Here is a 19,772-nt window from a genome sequence, read left to right on the forward strand (position 1 = left end):
AGGTGTAGGTTGTAGATGTGTGTTTACATTTGTGTTCATATAAATGTGTATGTGTATTTGTTTTTTTTTAAATGTGTTTAATCTCCTGACAAAGACATAGTTATTTTCTTTTTTATACCTATACCTCTTACAAACACAATTCCAGGGGGAAAAATCTAGGCCGAGGAAGCCTAAAATATTTTTAGTAGATAAAAAGTGATGTTGCTATAACCACAGATATTCAAACAGAAAGTAAAGTAGATGTGAGAGAGTGCAATGTGGTCTATGCATTGTAACATATTCCTTTATAGTAAGGCTTGGGGGCTAGGGGGAAGAACCCACCTAACAGCTCATATATTTTGTGTTTAATGATGAGTAAATATTTGGCTATATTTAATGATTAAAACTATGAATTCCATTTTTCTATATAGAAGGCTGCTCAATTCAGAATTTCTTTTTATATACAAACAAACAAAAAGATTGAGCGAGGTTTTGCCTTATGTGGAATGGCACAACAGTATAAGGCCAGGTGTTGGTTTTAGTGGAATCAGTGTTTCAAGCGAAAATAGCCATCATTGCTGGCTTTTTTCATCAGTTTCTATACTAACCAGGCAGGCTTCTGCATTGAGAAAACATAAGTTAGAGTAGAAACCAAACAACGGGAAGTTTTCATGTATTTTCTTACCTCCATGTTGAGTGCTTACCAACTGCAATTTTAGAGGGTAGGTTTTTTTAGAGGTACTCTGCAAACTGCCTATGGTGAAAGACTAGTTTCTTCTCCTTCTATTTCCAATCCATTTCTCACTGTTACATTTAGAAAATACAATACAAATGTACTACTAGAAAAATGATCATGTGCTCGAATTTTCCTTTATTACAAATTGCCGTAGGCCTCTCACCATGCACTTTTAAATTTCTGTGCTTATCCTTTGAGCGTGGAACATTACCGTTTAAGGATGAGCACCGAGTCCAGACACCATGCTTTAAGTAACACCGTCTTTGGGCACATTCGGACCCATGAGTAGAGCTCCTGTCTGTGATGTAATTAAATGAGTGAAAAAGCCTAAAGAAGAGACATTTCAGCTGTCTGCCTCTTCTGAAGGCATTTCTGTGCTAGCTCCTTCAAGCTCCCTCTTTAGTCTTTGCATCCCAGTCTTTCTATTGTGTACCTTTGGGTTAATTACACATCTTAACTTCCCGTTTCCTGCAGATTAACCTTCACTTCCAAAATGTAAGTGATTATATGCACTTCTTTTTCCCTGAATTAACTACCGTACACTCTGGTATTCATTGTTCAAGGGAGTATCGTATTTTTTATTAATACATTTGAAATAAATCCAAACACCTGTCTTGCATTTTGTAAACATTTTCTCAACTCCATGATGAGTGCTTACCAACTGCAATTTTAGAGGGTAGGTTTGTATCTTAGAGTGAATTACACCTTCTGCGAGCCCATACATTTTACAGGTCAGTCTGAGACATTTACGTAACAATTAAGGAAATTAATATATTGCTGACTTCCTCTCTTTGGCTTTGAATGCCGATAAACGGCACTAAATAAGCAGGTCATGGTATTTGTGATGCCGAATTCAGTCTTTGGTCTGGGGTCATTTGGGAAATATTAACTACTTTCTCATATATGGTTAGACCTTGACTAAACGCTTTTTAGTATTCTTAGGAGATTTTGGGGGATGGGAGTTGTTTACTCTTTAGTTTCCCAGTGCAAGGAGGAAAAATATAAATATGCAGAACTGTGGCCAGGTGCGGTGGCTCACGCCTGTAATCCCAGCACTTTGGGAGGCTGAGGCGGGCAGATCACTTGAGGTCAGGAGTTTGAGACTATCCTGGCCAACATGGTGAAACTCCATCTCTACCAAAAATACAAAAATTAGCAGAGTGTGGTGGCGGGTGCCTGTAATCCCAGCTACTCTCAAGGTTGAGGCAGGAGAATCTCTTGAACCCAGGAGGCGGAGGTTGCAGTAAGCCGAGATTGCACCACTGCACTCCAAGCCTGGGCAACTGAGCGAGACTCCATCTAAAAAAAAAAAGAATTAATTAATCAATAGAACTGTAATTTGCTTCATGTATTTTCTCCTTTCAGAAGGATGTTCATTCACAAATCGAATTTTCCCCAATTTCTTCCTTTTTTTAAAAGACAGTTGACTATCATGGCTGAAGAGGTTATCGTCCTTTCTGGAAACTGATTCGGAGGTCTCCTTAACAGTGGTGGGCACTGTATTAAGGCACTGAGCTCTTGATTCCTGGTTTTGCCTTCCTTCTTATCAACTCTAGCATGGGATTCAGAAGGTAGACTTCCCATATCTGGATCAGCAGAGACCTGCGAGGTTTTTCGTATACCATTATAGACATAATTATAATTTAACACCCACCCAGACTTTCTCTCTCTGTCTCCTGCCTCTTTTTCCTCCTGTGACAATGGTCTCTAGGGCCTGGTGGTTGGAAATCACCCCTCTGTTTCCTTTCCTTTCCAGGCCTCACTGTGGGCCCTGGGAGTCTGTGCTGAGGTGGGAGGGTTCCTTTTCTTGGAGCCTAGCATGGAGAAGTTCCTTTCATCCTGGCAATGGGGAACTGAAGACAAAGCTTAATTTCTTTGACTCTCTAGCTTTCTTTTCACTTTTATGCCTTCCTTGTCAGGCATGGAAAAGAGGGACTACCTCTTTTCCAGGCATCTTTAGCTTTCCATCATTTTACTGTTGTTCTGAAGACATGAATTGCTCATCAAGCCTTCAGGGAGTTCTGGGTCTTCCACCCAGGCTTCCTCCTCCAGCCCCACCCTCCCCCATCCTGTGGCAAGTGAGATTCCTGAAAGCAGAGAAGCTTGGAGTGGCCTTCTCCGATGACCACAACATCGCTGGTGTCACATGAACAGCCCTGAGCTCTTGTAGCTTTCCTCAAAGCTCTGTGTGGGAGGCGTAAAGTGTCATACAAATAGTAATGATTAAAAGAGTCCTATTTTTCTCTAGGGTTCTCCCATTTCTAAAGGAAAGCAAGGGTCCTATGGCTCCTGTTTAGTAGCTTGATAAAGTTGGAAATTATTAGTGTGGGAGAGGGTGATATTTTTTCTTAAAACCAAAACATCTCATGCCTTTTCCTTGATGCTAGAGCTATGGTGCCTTCTTGTCTTTTGCCTATACTTTTTGTCCCTGTTGTTTTCAGGCCCTGAAAACAGGGCCTGAGGAAGGGAGGGACTTAACTTCTAGGAAAGATTGTTGCAACTGATTCATTTCCAGAAGTGTCAGGGAACAGAAAAACCTGTCTTTATTTATTTATGTATTTATTTGAGACGGAGTCTCACTCTGTCTCCAGGCTGGAGTGCAGTGGCACAATCTCGGCTCACTGCAGCCTCCGCCTCCCGGGTTCAAGCGATTCTCCTGCCTCAGCCTCCCGAGTTGCTGGGACTACAGGCGCCCACCACCATACCTGGCTAATTTGTGTAGTTTTAGTAGAGACAGGGTTTCACCATGTTGGCTGGGATGGTCTTGAAATCCTGACCTCATGATCTGCCCACCTCGGCCTTCCAAAGTGCTGGGATTACAGGCGTGAGCCACCATACCCGGCCCCTCTCTTTATTTTTAACCCTGCTTTGCTCAGAAAGGGATAGTGGCTACCTTGGTAAATAATACTAGCCTACTTCTGTGTTCTCTGTGTGAAGATTTGATATACATTCTGCCTCTTAAACCCCACCGCAACTATCAGACAGTTACTATCATAAGCCCAACTTTGAGGATAAGTGAACTGAGGCTTGGAGTGATTTAGTGGTCACAGAGCTTTATGATAGTTGGAATTTGAATTCTAATCTGTTTGGCTCCAAAATTCAATGTTGCATTGAGAAGGGGGCAATATGATGGAAGAAAGCATTGGCCTTCCCAGTGGAGTGATGCTTCAGGGCTGCCTTTGATGTGGGCCTGCAAGATTTTGTTGGGTGAGGAGGGAACAACCCTCTGCTTCCTTTTGTGGCAGTACTGGCGGGGAAGTTTTGTATGAATCAGAAACATTGATTTTGTAAGTTACATTGAGAAGATTTCTGCTTAGACATGGAGAGATCAAGAATGATTCTCCATGGCATTTCAAGTTAAAGAACTTGAAAATGTTATTAGAGATAGGATTCCTGCTGGGTGCGGTGGCGCATGCCTGTAATCCCAGCCCTTTGGGAGGCCAAGGTGGGTGGATCACCTGAGGTCAGGAGTTCAAGATCAGCCTGGCCAACATGGCGAAACCTCCCCAAAATACAAAAATTAGCCAGGCATGGTGGCAGGTGCCTGTAATCCCATCTACTTGGGAGGCTGAGGCAAAGTGAATTGCTTGAACCCTGGAGGCGGAGGTTGCAGTGAGTCGAGATTGTGCCACTGCACTCCAGCCTCGGCAGCAGAGTGAGACTCTGTCTCAAACAAACAAACAAACAAACAAACAAAACGAGATAAGATTCCTTCCCTGTGTCTGCCTGGGAGCTCTCTGGAGCCATGCGTCAGTCAGGAAATGGCAACTTGTGGCAGCCCGTCTTGGGGAAGAACAAACTGAATGGATGTTTAGAAGGGACAGGAAAGATGCAGACAGGTTTTAGGGAAAGGTGGTGTCCACACAAAGGCCCATGGGTAAAAGAGGCCAAATACTAGCTCAGAATAAGGAGCTAAGAAAAGGCACTTTCTGGAAGCCTCAACAAAGTCAGGCAAACCAAATGGCAGCAAGAGAATTAGGCATAGATGAAGCAGGACTTCCAGAGGCCTGGAGCCTCAGACCTTGAAGAGACAGGAGAAAACTACAGAGTCAGTACAGGATGGAGGAGAGTTTTTTCATTTCAACTACAAAAATCTCATTTGTCTCATTTTTGTGCTCACACCTTATCCTGAGATCCCCACCAGCCAGGAAGTTTGCCTGAGCTTTATTGCTCTTAATTGTTTTACAAAAACAATGTATTTTCACTTTGAAGGTACAAAATTAAAATGGTAACTTAAAAATATATTGCAGAAAATATCTAAGGCAGCATCCTTAGTCACCATAATATCTTTTTTTTTGAGACGGAGTCTCGCTCTGTCACCCAGGCTGGAGTGTAGTGGCCGGATCCTGGCTCACTGCAAGCTCCGCCTCCTGGGTTCAGGCCATTCTCCTGCCTCAGCCTCCCGAGTAGCTGGGACTGCAGGCGCCCACCAGCTCGCCCGTCTAGTTTTTTGTATTTTTTAGTAGAGATGGGGTTTCACCATGTTAGCCAGGATGGTCTCGATCTCCTGATCTCGTGATCCGCCGTCTCGGCCTCCCAAAGTGCTGGGATAACAGGCTTGAGCCCCGCGCCCGGCCAGTCACCATAATATCTTATTTGATCTTCACAGACTTTGGTTGGAGGATAGAGAGGGAATATTCCTAGAAATAATAAATAATAACTTTTATATTAAATAAAATATATGTAATGGGCCAGGTGTGGTCGCTTATGCCTTTAATACCAGGGCTTTGGGAGGGCAAGGCAGGAGGATCTCTTGAGGCCAGGAGTTTAAGACCAGCCTGGGCAACATAGGGAGGCTGGGTGTGGTGGCTCATGCCTGTAATCCCAGCACTTTGGGAGGCCAAGGCGGGTGGATCCCTTGAGGCCAGGAGTTCGAGGCTAGCCTGGCCAACATGGTACAACCTCATCTCTACTAAAAATATAAAAAATTAACTGGGTGTTGTGGTGCATGCCTGTAGTCCCAGCTACTCTCAAGGCTGAGGTGGAAGAATCGCTTAAATCCGAGAGGCAGAGGTTGCAGTGAGCCAAGATCATGCCACTGCACTCCAACCTGGGTGACAGAGAGACCCTGTGGCCCCCCCCCCCCCCCCCAAAAAAAAAGACTAGCCTGGGCAACATAGGGAGACGTTGTCCCTACAAAAAAATCTGGCCAGTCATGGTGATGTGCGCCCATGGTCCCAGCTAGTTAGGAGGCTGAGGTGGGAGGATTGCTTGAGCCCAGGAGTTACAGGCTGCAGTGGGTTATGATAGCACCATTGCACTCCTGCCTGGGTGACAGAGTGACATCCTATCTCTAAAAATAAAATAATATATATCTATGTTTAACTTTCACATTGTGCTTTAAAATATATAAAGTGCACATACATATGTTCTTCATAGCGCTCTGTGAGGAAAATTGGTTAGTGAGCTCATTAATTGCTAAACATCTAGATTTGATGTTAAGAGCACAAGAGATATATTTTGTTAACTTGTTTTTTTCTACACATCTATATTTTACTTTTTTCTTAATTCTTTAATGTAGTTAATTTTGGAAAATCTCAGGCAGGTAAAAAGTGCCTTGACAGTGGAAGGAGACGTAACCTGGAACCAATTCCTGTCTCTGCCACTTGCTAGCAATGTGACCTTGGTCAAATAGCTTAAACTCCCCAAACTTCAGCCTTCTTATGGATGAATTGGCACTAATACCTGCCTCACAGAAATGTCATGAGCATTAAATGAGATCACAGATCTAAAGCACTTAACCGTGCTGAGTCTATCATATACATTCAGTAAAGTCAACTACAGGTTGAGTATCTCTGATCCAAAATGCTTGGGACCAGAAGTGTTTTAGATTTTGGATACTTCTGGATTTGGGAATATTTGCATATATATAATGAGATATCTTGGGGCTGGCACCCAATTCTAAACACGAAATTCATTGATGCTTCATATGCACCTTACATAGCCTGGTAATTTTATACAATATTCTTAATAACTTTGTGCATGAAACAAAGTTTGTGTACATTGAACAATCAGAAAGCAAAGGAGTCACACTGTCTCAGCCATCCATGTGGGCCATCTGTGATTGGTTGGCATCACCATCATTGCTGACTCTGCATTTATATGGCCCCTATAAGCAATCATTTTCTTATACTTACACACGTAAGTACTTAACAGTAAAATATGACATACTGTGAATACAATGAAAAACTAATTTGCTCAGGGTAACTAAGCAGCACAGTAGCATCACCAGAAGAGCTGGGGATGCGGAATAGACTGCATGTTGTGTGCCTGTGTTTTGACTGTGACCTGTCATGAGGTCAGGTGTGGAATTTTCCACTTGGGGCATCATGTTGGCGCTCACAGAACTGCAGATTTTGGAGCATTTAAGATGTTAGATTTTTAAATTAGAGATGTTCAACCTGTATGACTGTTGTTGTTAACTGACCCTTCCGAGGTCATTTGTGGTGGCAGCTGAGGATTCTGCCTTATATGTTTTCAAAGGACCAGGGGTTGCTAGTAGGTACAAGGAAGGCAGAAGCTGGGGAACAGCTGGGGATGAATAATGACCCTCTCCCTCATAGTACACATATCCTCTTTTCTTTTCTTTTCTTTTCTTTTTTTTTTCGACAAAGTCTCACTCTGTCACCAGGCTGGAGTGCAGTAGCATAATCTCAGCTCACAGCAACCTCCACCTCCTGCGTTTAAGCTATTCTCCCGAGTAGATGGGACTATAGTGCACTCTACCATGCCCAGTTAATTTTTGTATTTTTAGTATAGGCAGGGTTTCACCATGTTGGCCAGGATGGTCTTGATCTCTTGACCTCATGATCTGCCTGCCTAGGCCTCCCAAAGTGCTGGGATTACAAGTGTGAGCCACCCCACCCAGCCACATGTCCTCTTTCTGATTACTTTGCTCCCTGCTCCAAACCAGGCCTCCTGTTTGATTTTGGTGACCCCAGTTTCTCACTAATATCATCCTCAGAACTCTCCAATCAAGGCACTGAAGTGAGTTGCCAAAAGCAACATATGGATTATTTTGAAGACTACTTTTTCTAGCTTTAGAAGCTGTGAATGTTGCTTGACTCACATACACCCCCTGCCCCCAAAACAGCAGGTGGGGGATCCCCATATCTCATGTCTCTTGTATACTGTGGGCACCTGGCACAATACCTCACAGCCAGTAAGCAGGTGCTCACTACAGGGTGGGGAGAAAGATCAAAACACCAGGGAACTCATCTGTAGCACCAGAGTCCCTCTGATGGAAGTCCATAAGAAATTTTGTTGAAAAAGTGAAGGGTTGGGCGATGTGGTTCACGCCTGTAATCCCAGCACTTTGAGAGGCCTAGGTGGTTGGATCACTTGAGGCCAGGAGTTTGAGAAGAGCCTGGCCGACGTGGTGAAACCCCATCTCTACTAAAAATACAAAAATTAGCCAGGCGTGTTGGCAGGTGCCTGTAATCCCAGCTACTTGGGAGGTTGAGGCATGAGAATTGCTTGAACCCAGGAGGTGGAGGTTGCAGTGAGCCGAGATCGCGCCACTGCGCTCCAGCCTGGGCGACAGAGAGAGACTGTATCTCAAAAAAAAGAAAACGTGGATGTAAATTGGTACGGAAAGCCAGATGGTTGCAGATTTGCTGATTTCCAGTTCTCCCATAGATTTGGTCGTGCTTATGACCGGCCTTCCTCCTCTCTCCTCAGACACACACACTTTCTGTTGGTCAGGTTGAGAGGTGACTTAAATTTAGAGAAATTTCACCCAGGAAATGCTCATATTGGGATGAACACATAGGACCCCCTGTTTATTTTTACATCTTCTGTGTTAGCCCAGAAGAAGTGACAAAGAAGTGGCAACTTCATCCAGCGTATCCTCTTCTGCCTCCCTTTATATTGTTCCACTTGTGAGGTACAGCTGTCCCTTGGTGTCCTTGGGGGATGGCTACAGGACCCCCCTCCCCCCACAGACACCCAAATCCAGGGATGCTAAAGTCCCTGATATACAATGGTGTTGTATTTGCATATAACTTATGCACATCCTCCTGTATACTTTTTTTTTTTTTTTGAGACGGAATTTCGCTCTTGTTGCCTAGGCTGGAGTGCAATGGCACGATATCGGCTCACTGCAAATCTCTGCCTCCCGGGTTCAAGCGATTCTCCTGCCTCAGCCTCCCGAGTAGCTGGGATTACAGGCATGTGCCACCAAGTCTGGCTAATTTTGAATTTTTAGTAGAGACGAGGTTTCTCTAGGTTGGTCAGGGTGGTCTCGAACTCCTGACCTCAGGTGATCTGCCCTTCTCAGCCTTCCAAAGTGCTGGGATGGCAGGTGTGAGCCACCGTGCCTGGCCCCTCCTGTATACTTTAAGTTATCCCTTGATTTCTTATAATACCTAACACAATGTAAGTGCTATGTGAATGGTTGTTACATTGTATTGTTGAGAGAATAATAACAAGAAAAAAGTCTGTACGTGTTCAGTACAGTCACAAGTTTTTTCCTTCAAATATTTGGAATATATTTGGAATATCTGTTGGTTGAATCCACAGATGCAGAACCCATGAATACGGAGGGCTGACTGCACTTATGTCTAGAGAAGGAAGGATTATGGCAACTACTGAGACCTATCAATGGTTTGCTTCACTTCTAATACTGTCGAGGGAGTGGGTGGAATGAAAGCCAGAAGTGTCTGGGTGACAAACCAATGTTGAGGTACTTGTGGTTGCTTTTTGGATCACAACAGGCTGTCTGTTCTCCCCCTTCCTCCCCCACGTCCACCACATGGATTCATATCTCAGACGTGAACACATTCTTCAAGTATTACATTCTAGGACATTCTTGCACCCCACACCAGCCTGCCCAAGGGACTTTCTGATCATGAATGAGAGCTTTCTTAACTAATGATATTCTTGACCATCTGTCCAGCTGGTCACTGAGAACATAAAGCAGATGCACACATTCTCTCTCTCTCTAATCCTGCTCCCTATAAAATTATAAGTGTAAAGATTTTCTGTGTATTGGATCTGAAAGAGAAATGTCCACTGATACGTTTCATTGTGGATTTTTGTTTGTTTGTTTGTTTGTTTAACTGTGATGTCTATGTGGCTGTGGGTCTAAGAAACAAAGGGATTTGTTTTTAAGTCCTGGGCTATTATGTATGTGTTTATGTTTATTATAATATGCCACTTTGGATTTCTTGATATTAAAAAAGTAGATGTCTTGAGTTCTCTGTTTTTAATATTTAAAACTAACAGGGGTAATGGGAATATCCACGATAGCAGGGCTGGGGACAGGGGTGTCACCTCAGTGTAAAAGCTGTAAAATTAAAAAAGCTAGTCCAGTGTCTGTGCCTGGATGGTTTCATGGAGCCGCAGGAATGTGTCTCCTGGAGATCCATTTCCTTTCTAAAGAAGGGAAAGGCTGGTGGAGTCAGCTGGATGGGACAAGGTCTGGGCAGTCATGCAGCTCTCTCAGATGGTGTTTCTGAGGGGAAGAGAGGGAGAGACGGAGAGAGAATGTGAGCGGAGTCTGTGCACACATGGGTCCTCTGCAGCAGCTCTTTCAGACAGCTTGTGACAAACGCCAGTTGTTTTTGTCCTCCCCACAATGACAAGGTACGTAGTATGCATTCAATAGACAAAGGCTTTGGAAGATGAGACCTAGGCGAGTGATCCTGGAAGCTAGAGTTCAGGGCAGAAAAATGCTGCCTTCCTCCTTAGGTGGCACATTATTATCTGCTTTGGGAAGTTTGGCAGTGCCCACGAAGAGCCCAGGGCCGTATTGCAAGGCGGCTGCAAGGCCAGACCTGGCTGTGTGGTTATTAGCACAGAGGAGGTTCCCCCTCTGGAGAGGGAAGGGGGCATTTCTACTTCCCAATGATGTTTAATGGATGGCCATCTTAACCAAAGGGAGAGGGGAAAAGTCATTTGTGTGTGTGAAAGGCTCAATTAAGTTCGAACAAAGATAACAAGCTAAAGTATGAAGAAGTTGCCTTAGGTAGGAGTCCTACCTTCTGGAGTGGTTCATCTGAAGGCATTTGTCCACTGAGTGTTGAGGCTGTAAAACTGTTCTTTGTCACATAGGTGCCATTTGTAGTATTTCGAGGAGTTTTTATGATTCTGACTTGGGCTTTGCTGAGGAAAGCCAGTTTCATTTCGGTTCTTGGGTGTCAGTTGCAGAGATGCTACAAGGCAGTTTGTTTGCTTTTGTGTGTGTGTGTGGGTTCTGCTTTCAGTTTTGAAGCTCTTTTTGTCCTTCTAGAGTGTGTTCTACTTTATTCTGAATATCTTCATCAGTGATCTGAAAAAGTAAGCTTACCTTCAAAGAGAAACATTTTAATGATTGCAAAACAGGTTTACTATAGATTAAAATGAGATTGTCTCTAGGCCTCAAAGCCAAAGTACTTGGGCTAAAATATGAAGAGATTTTTTCCCCAACCATTTATTTTAACATGAATGTATGCTACTCATTCAACAAATATTTCTGACACACTTGCTAAGTGGGAACTATTGAAGCTGGAATCAGAAATGCAATGGTAACCAAGACAGTGTTCTTGTCCTCACAAAACTTAAGAGTCTGGCGCTGTTTTAGATTTTTCTTTTTTTTGAGATGGAGTCTCTGTCTCCCAGGCTAGAGTGCAGTGGCATGATCCTGGCTCTCTGTGACCTCTGCCTCCCAGGTTCAAGCGATTCTCCTGCCTCAACCTCCTAAGTAGCTGGGATTACAGGTGTGTACCACCACACCTAGCTAATTTTTGTATTTTTAGTAGAGATGGGGTTTCACCATGTTGGTCAGGCTGGTCTTAAACTCCTGACCTCGGGTGATCTGCCATCCTCAGCCTCCCAAAGTGCTGGGATTACAGGCGTGAGCCACCACGCGCAGTTTAGATTTTTTTTTTTTTTAAGGACTCCAGTTCGGCGATCTTTCTCCATGGTATGATTTTACTATGTATCCTATTCTATAGTCCTTCTGCTACTAAATGCATCCCTACTCCTTCTTCTCCTCCTCCTCCTTCTCCTCCTCCTCCTTCTCCTCCTCCTCCTCCTTCTCCTCCTTCTCCTCCTCCTCCTTCTCCTCCTCCTTCTCCTCCTCCTTCTCCTCCTTCTCCTCCTTCTTCTTCTTCCTCCTCCTCCTCCTTCTGCTGCTGCTTCTTCCTCTTCTTCTTTCTTCTTCTTCTTCTCTTCTGTCTTGCTGTGTCCCCCTCACTGGAGAGCAGTGGCACAATCTTGGCTACTAGAGAAAGAGCCAGCCCCTGCATAGTGGAACCCAGTCAAAAGACTCCACATTTCCCCTTCTCCTGTGGGACAGAAACACAAGGCTAAGTCAGAAAAGGCCTTTCTGTTCACAAAAAGCAGATGAAGAAAGTTAAGATTGCCAAGTGTGGTGGCTCATGCCTATGATCCCAACACTTTGGGAGGTGGAGGCAGGTGGATCACCTGAGGTCAGGAGTTCAAGACCAGTCTGCGCAACATGGTGAAACCTCATCTCTATGAAAAGTACAAAATGAGGCGGGCACGGCGGTGTATGCCTATAATCCCAGCTACTTGGGAAGCTGAGGCAGGAGAAGTGCTGGAACCCGGAGGGCGGAGGTTGCAGTGAGCAGAGATCCTGCTATTGTGCTCCAGCCTGGGCAACAAGAGAGGAGTTCCATCTCAAAAAAAAAAAAAAAAAGGTTAAGATTGACATTTATGTATTAGCTGAAGTACACATTTTAAATGTTTGAAAGCTTTAAACGCCGGAAAAAATTCAGCCTTATGCTATATTTATTATCACAAATAAAATTAACTGCCTAATCATGGCCATTGAGTATGCTTTTTAAATATTGAGACAATACAGAAAATGCTGCTGTTTTAGGAACTTAATTCTATCAACCATACCCCTCTCCACCTTAATACGTTTATATCCTAGGACACGGCAATTTAATTACATGTAGACATTATTATAAGTTTTATTGTAAATAGCACTTATGCTGTCTCCCTACCTAACTTTGTGGCTATCCCAAGCACTTCTCTAGAATCTGTGTGACAGATTTGCAAACTCTTGGCCATTTTGATAACTGGGCTTAAGTCATATCCCTGAGCAGTAGAGGAAATTAAATCCTTTCTGAGAGTATGAGATGTTTTTCTATGTCTCTTCTTTCTTATTCTCTCTCTCTCTGTCTCTCTCTCTCTCACACACACACACACACACGCACATACACACACACACATACACACACACACATACACACCCCTAAAATTTGTTCTTAATGGTATACTAGGGCTGAATCATTTAGTGACTTCATTGATTACTATCCTGAGTTCTTCTTCCTGCTTCCAGACTAGTGAAAATATTCCAGAAAGCTTTAACATTGGAAAAAAGGCATGCCAAAATGTATTATTCAGGGATTCATAGATGAACATTATTGTTGAGGCTGCTCATATAAGTGACGCTGGCCCTAACCCATTTACATAAAAGACTGGAAACCTTTGAGATTAAAAATAGCCTATGTGGTATAAAATCCCTTTCATTCTGTGTCTGAAATTGGCACTAAAAGATTTGCAGTTCATCCCTCAACACTGATCTGCAGATATTAGGTTCAAAGTGATACTAATTGAGACTTAAATTGGATGGGTTCTCCCAGAAAGGAAGCAGCAGTTGGTGGGATGGGTGGATCTGGGGCAGTCCTGGCACTGCCTGCCAAGTGTTTGGCTATTCTAGGCCAGGTCCACACAGGCCTCCTGTGTTGTGTATATTCCCTGCCTCTGGTGACCTTGCAGGAAATAGAGTCATTTTTCAGCAATATGATTTTTTTTTCCTGCTCCCATTTTTGTGGATATCCTTGTATTCTGAACTAAGTTGGAACTCCTTGCTCTGAGATTAATTCCTAGGGCACATCTTTCCACATATATGTCAAATTGGGCAAACTGACCTGTGTGGCCTGAGAAGTCTATACTTCTTGAGAGAGCACTCTGGGTTTTAAGTGTCAGAATGGTGCTTTCTAAAACCTCTGTCAAGAACAGCAAGTAGAGCGATGCCGATGTTATCCAGGGAACCTGTTGCATGTATCAGGAGCTGGCCTTTATTCCATGTCTTCTATGCAATAAGGCACTATGTTAGCTACTAAATGATGTATTTACTCCTGACAGCAACTTCAAAGGCCTTATCCCCACTCCCATTGTTAGAAAGCCAAGGCTCAGAGTGGTTATCAGTCCTGTTTGATAACAAAGTTGTGATTCATACTCAGGTGTGTTTGCTGCTCAAATTCATTCACATCTCAGATTCCAGTTATCACACACCAGTTTTGAAAAGCGAACATCTATCTGGGATGTTTCATATGTCTGATTCACTTATTTTCACACATCTTTTGTGTCTGGTTAGTGAACACATGGAGGTGTTTCTGAAAATTGTGTGTAGCTCAGTCATCAGTAACAGTGTGCACACCAGTTGCACATACCAGAGGTCTGTGTAAGCTCTTACAAATGAGGAAAACCTTGAGTAAATCCTTTTGTAAAGTTAAGATGTCATTTATTCATGGAGCAGATATTTATTGAGCAGCTTCATGCCAGGAGCGGTGCTGTGGTATGTTTCCTCATGGACCTTCCTGTTTGATGGAGGTGCTGGGAATTGTGGTAGTGAGGTGGACTGGGCAGAGGAAAACCCTTTTTATGATGAGGATAATCTCACATGGATTCAACTGGTCTATAGCTTTTGATATTCATGGGTTAGGTTACTTTTTAAAGAGGGAATACAACTTGTAACTTTTGATAGCCTAGGAGAGACATAAGGCAAGACTGTTCCAGAGTGGGTTCAAAAATCTTAATATGGATGAGTCAGGCTCCAAATTCTCACAACAAACTCTGCTAGCCTTGCTAGTCTGACAAGTGGCGAAGGTCAGCAGATACTGTCTGCATCGAGTTTAATCCAGAAGGTCTTGAAGATGGGAAAGCCAAGAAGCATTGATTTGGAAAAGTTACAGCTCTGTGGGTGAAAGGCTGCTCCTGGTTTCCAAAAGCAGAAAGAATGGGCTGTGTTTTATATGAGAGACAGTACCATCAGTAGAGCCAGCTGATATGTACAATAATTACTTCTTTTCTTTCCGCTTCTATAAAATTAATACTAGAGAGATGGGCTTCTACCTTGATGGAATTTTTCTCGGGGGAAAAAGAAGCAAATCATAAGTCCAAATACAACTGAGTGTTCAATGTTAATTTAATGTCCACAGTGGCTTTTGGGTTTTACCCTGTAGAAAAGCAAGTTTGTACTTCTGTTTTGCTACTAGGTCTTGGCATTTAATGGTAGAGACGACTTCATGGATACGAGTTTTACCCCACAAGTGACTTTACATGTCCGTGAAAAGGCAGACATGACCTCAATCCAGACTGACCGGTGGTGATTAGAAAAATGTCATCTCTGTTTTTGAGTTAAACAGTGATTTGGTAATTTGGGTGAAAGAATCTCCATTTTCAGGAGATGGAAAGTTTGGAATCTTTGGAGACTTCCATCAATTTGAAAAGGGCCTTGAGAAGACCTTTTAGTCATTAGAAGAGAGCTTTAAGAAACAGAACTTAAAAGCCTCCCTTCAGTTTTAGGGCACAGTTGTTGTTCTGTTGTTTTCGGTAAGGCGAGGAGGGATGAAGGTCAGGAGAGAGAAGAAGTGGTGATTTTCTGATAGGTGGACAGAGAAGGAAGATGTGTTCTCCTTGAGGGACAGACTGAGCTGATGAATACATTCTACTGTTAAATACTGTTTTCCAAAGAGGACCAGGCCACAGCAGAATCAAAAGGGACTCAAGTTTTGTTCCTTATTAATCTGCTGGGAACTAGAAGCCCAAGCTGGATGGTTACCTTTTACCTTTCATGGAGGAATCAGCCCAAAAAACTACTTCTGAAAGTATGGAAAAGCAGAAAGCCACCCTCTAACCCAACTACGTAAACAATAGAAACATTTACAAATTAGTAAAGCACTTTTATATGCCACCAATTGAGAAGGCTTTGGATACTTGTATTCCCTTTACATTTCATCTTATCAAGACACAAACGGCTTCAAATGTCCTGCGTACATTTCCCCTGGCATGAGTGTTATGTCAGAATGCTACGATACCTCGTTTATGAAATAATTGGATTTACCTCTCAATTCAGTCATTGCTATAGGTGCTTTATAGAATACATTTTTTTTTCCTGAAATACCTCCCCAGTGACTATAGATTCTTCAAAGAACCAAATCAAAGGGGATTGTTTGAAATTTAGAAAGCAGAGGCCCATTTATATGATTAAATATGGATTAGAATGAAATTATTAAAATACAAAGTTTGCTTCTGATTTTCCCTAGTGAGAAATGGGGATGATGTAAGAAATGGAGTTTTCCCAGCAGTTCTAAGGAGGAGAAGGGGCCTAAGAAGATACAGGGTCTGTCTTGATACTTGATGAGCACATTCTTAAATAACCTCTTTCAGCATGCCTAGTGTGACTTATTTTATATCCACCTATAGCATCTGTTTGTATATTCAGTGTTCTAGAGAGCACCACCCAATGCATCGTAGTGCTACTGTATGTTTAGCAAAATCTTGAGCTAAAAGAAAGCAACTTGAAATCTTTCCTTTTACTCTTGAGCTAAAAGAAAGCAACTCGAAATCTTTCCTTTTACTCTTTTTAAAAAGCAAGCAAGCAAACAAATAAACAAAGTAAGAAGTAAAGAAGACATTTATAGTGTTCCAGATGGTCAGTTACTGTCAGTTACAGTATTTCAGTCTTCTGCTGGAAGATTCTAACTTCATGATGTCTGCAAATAAGAAGATGATGTGTGTTTTAAACAAGCTTAAATAATAACTGTAAAGACCCCAAAGCAAACTATAAAAGGGAATATAGGCCCCTGTGGGAAGTAGATTGGGAAATCCTTTAAGGCTACCCATAATGGGGACCAGGTAGGAAGCGGAGATAGTGCTTATAGGGGTCCACAGTGAGTGTGTGGGAGGAGGACAGGGGACCTCTCTTACCAGGGACACTGGCAGGCTTTGGCTTTCCAGACAGAATGGCATGACTTGAGTCACTTGTCTTCCTGATTTTTCCTAGGAAGGATCTATCTATGCCTCTTTAAATACTGATCGCTTATTACAGGCCTGTCCTCCTCTTGAGATTCATTTTCTCTCTCTGTGGCTTTCACTCCCCTTCTCTCTGTGTCTCTGTTTCTATCTCTGTCTTCTAAGTTTTGAGTTCAGGCCTCGCTGCTTCTTTCCTGCATGGTCAAGAGATATTAATAAAAATAAGTAAAATTGTTTGGCTTTGAAATCCAGCAAACTTGAGTTCTGGCCGTGCTTCTAAATAGCCCTATGATCTTAAGTGGGTTACTCAATAGCAAATTGCCTCTGTTTTCTCATCTAGAATGGGGCTAATAATACTCGCATCATGTTATGAGGAGCTAAGTAAATAATGTATATAAAATGTTTAGCACGGTGCCTGGCACATAGCAAATATTTAATGAGTGGTAATACTTTATATTAAAAATGTTACGATAAATGTTGCAGTTACTCACTTGTAAACTACAGAAACATGTTTATCAACCAGAATTCAGTATCCAACAACCTCTTCTGATGAGTAAACTCAAGGAAGTACTGTGCAGTTGAGGAAATAAGTGGAAAAGACTTCTACATAACCAAAATAGATACTCAAAATCTATGTCCTAGAACTATGCACTTTCCTCATAGCAGCGCTTTTCTCATTCCTAAGCAGTTCTTTACTCATTTCATCCTACCTATTTGTATTGTATACGTGATTTTAACAACTGATTTCTAAGCTTATAGCAGATTAGATACAGCAAATTAGAAGAGAGAAGGACTGACAAAGCCAGCTACATGGTGGGCGGAAATTAGTAATAATAGCGAGTAGATGGAAAACCCATTGAAAGCAGACAGAAAACTCTCAGAGCACAGCAATTTAGAGTCATTTAGTAGATGACACTGGTTCTTTAGCCTCCATCACAATCATCTCGTGAGCTTGCTTAAACATAGATAGCTTGGCCCTGCCTCGAGAATATCTGATTTAATAGGTCTGGGGAGGGGTCTGAGTACAGTATTTGCAGTTCTGTCAAGGTGATGCCAGTGCTGCTGGTCCTGGAACCATGATGGTGTGGGAGACAGTTCACCACTGCCTGTTAAATTTTCTGATTTTCATGATCCAGAGATCCAGAAAAAAGTTTAATTTTGTCCATGTTCTCTGCTTAAGAAGGCAAAAGGGTCTGAAGGTATACAATTTAAACAATTTAAAAAAAAAAACCTTTTTCAGTGTGTGAGGAGGGAAACTTTGAACTATCCAGAAGAGAGATTGCTGTCCACAGTGATGTGTCATCTGAGGCTCCTGGGTAACCAAGTCTGCTGGGTGTTGTTACGATGGGGGCGGGAGGTATCTGTTCCCACTTGGCAATGCTGTTTATGGTTTTTTTGGAGGTATTTGTGTTGAGGGTTGCAGTGTTTTCTCCTCCTTTCTTAGTGACTTTCTAGACAAAAAGACTTCAGAAACAGATGTTTTTTTCTGCCACACCAACTGTCTGATTCAATGTAGCTCTCATAAATAGTTGAGTTTGTTTCAGTAACAATGTCAAAACACTGGGCTCTGTGGCAGTTGCATATACAGGCACCATATTGTCATTCTCTTCTCGGTTCCTCTTGCCAGTTAGTGGTAATTTCTGCCAACACCAAATGAAGTCTAAGTAACAAGCTTTGGACTAAGGTGACCGCTTCTGAGAGAAGCAACAGCCTTCCTCATGAAGACCATTTCCATTCTGAACATCATATTTTCTTATTTTTCACTAAATGGGTGAAAGCTATATCTAGGTTGGCACAAATTTTTACTGGCCAAGGTTGTATTTTAGTAATTGCATGTAAACTTGGTCTTGTTACTTGCCTTGAGTTGATGTACTGGAACTCTTGCATCATGGTGAACTTTGATCATTGTTTTGATTATAGAAATCTTTCAGAATTCTTTCATACCAGGCCTTCTAAGAACAGCATTTTGTTTCCTGCCAGTCTTAGAGGTGCTAGATTGCTGTCTTCCTCCTGTAACAGAGGCAGTGTGGTTTTTGACTAGAGAGTGAATGCAGTCTCCCATATCGTAGTTAGGGGGTTACTGTCATTAGGCAGGTATCTCTCTATGATAAATCTCCTTGGTGCACTGAACTGTTTAACTTACTTAAGGACTGTGTTTTCTTTTGAGTCCAATTCCAGTAAAAAGCAGCGACTGTTCCCAGGGTGTTCACTGAAAAATGAAATATGGCTCTAGGATTTGCTGCTGGTGGCCGAGGGAACAGGAAACATAGAGGGAAGATGAGTAGAGATTTGACAATCCAATTCTGCTTGTGGGGACCACGTAGAAGTCCACATCAAACGTGCATGCCTTTTTGTCACTCCTAACCATGTAAAACCTGAGCCATCATATTTCTTTGTGGTTACTTGGAATGAAAACAAAGATTTCTGGGGCCCCAGTTGCTGCTTCTCCCTTCCTATTTAACTGAACAGATGATGCTCTGCTGAATTTCAGCTAGAATCTGGGCCCTGTGACTGACAGCCAATGGCATGTGTATGTAGATTTCCACTTATATGTGGTCACGCTGATTGTTGCATTAATACTGTAATTAGGAATAGGTCAAACATTTTACTTTTATATGAATAACAAAATATTCAATATGTGTATTTAAATGAATTCTAGAATATTTGAGGGCATCAGAATATCATTTATAATAGTGACATTTTACTTAGGCAATGGTTATTCAAACACTGTTTTATAACATTAATAAAGGGTCTGACACTACTTGTAGGAGAAATCCGTAAAATAAGCAAGACTGTTAACTTCCCTTTTAATTTAGTGTCTGTCTTTGAAATGGCATTCTATGCATTTACTGTGACTGGCCATGCCCTGTTCAAAGAGCTAATGCCCTGTTCAAAGAAATTCTTACAAGGTTTTTCAGATCTGTGTTACTGAGCTGTATCAGGGGAAGCGTACTGGGGCTTAAATTAAGAGAAGTTAGCTCATCTTGGTTCACAGGCCTGACTTTGATTTCAGGCTTGTGACTTTTTTTTTTTTTTCTTTTCTTTTCTTTTCTTTTTTTTTTTTTTT

At 42.3% G+C, this 19,772-nt stretch overlaps 1 protein-coding gene across 1 annotated transcript in view; it reads left to right on the forward strand.

Moving 5' to 3' along the window:
- MAML3 (mastermind like transcriptional coactivator 3) overlaps window positions 1–19,772 on the forward strand; it is a 437,625-nt gene that overhangs the window by 73,445 nt on the left and 344,408 nt on the right. The gene's annotated exons all lie outside the window — the stretch shown is intronic.

Source organism: Piliocolobus tephrosceles, chromosome 3 (genome assembly GCF_002776525.5).
Source record: "Piliocolobus tephrosceles isolate RC106 chromosome 3, ASM277652v3, whole genome shotgun sequence".
Lineage (NCBI taxonomy): Eukaryota > Metazoa > Chordata > Mammalia > Primates > Cercopithecidae > Piliocolobus > Piliocolobus tephrosceles.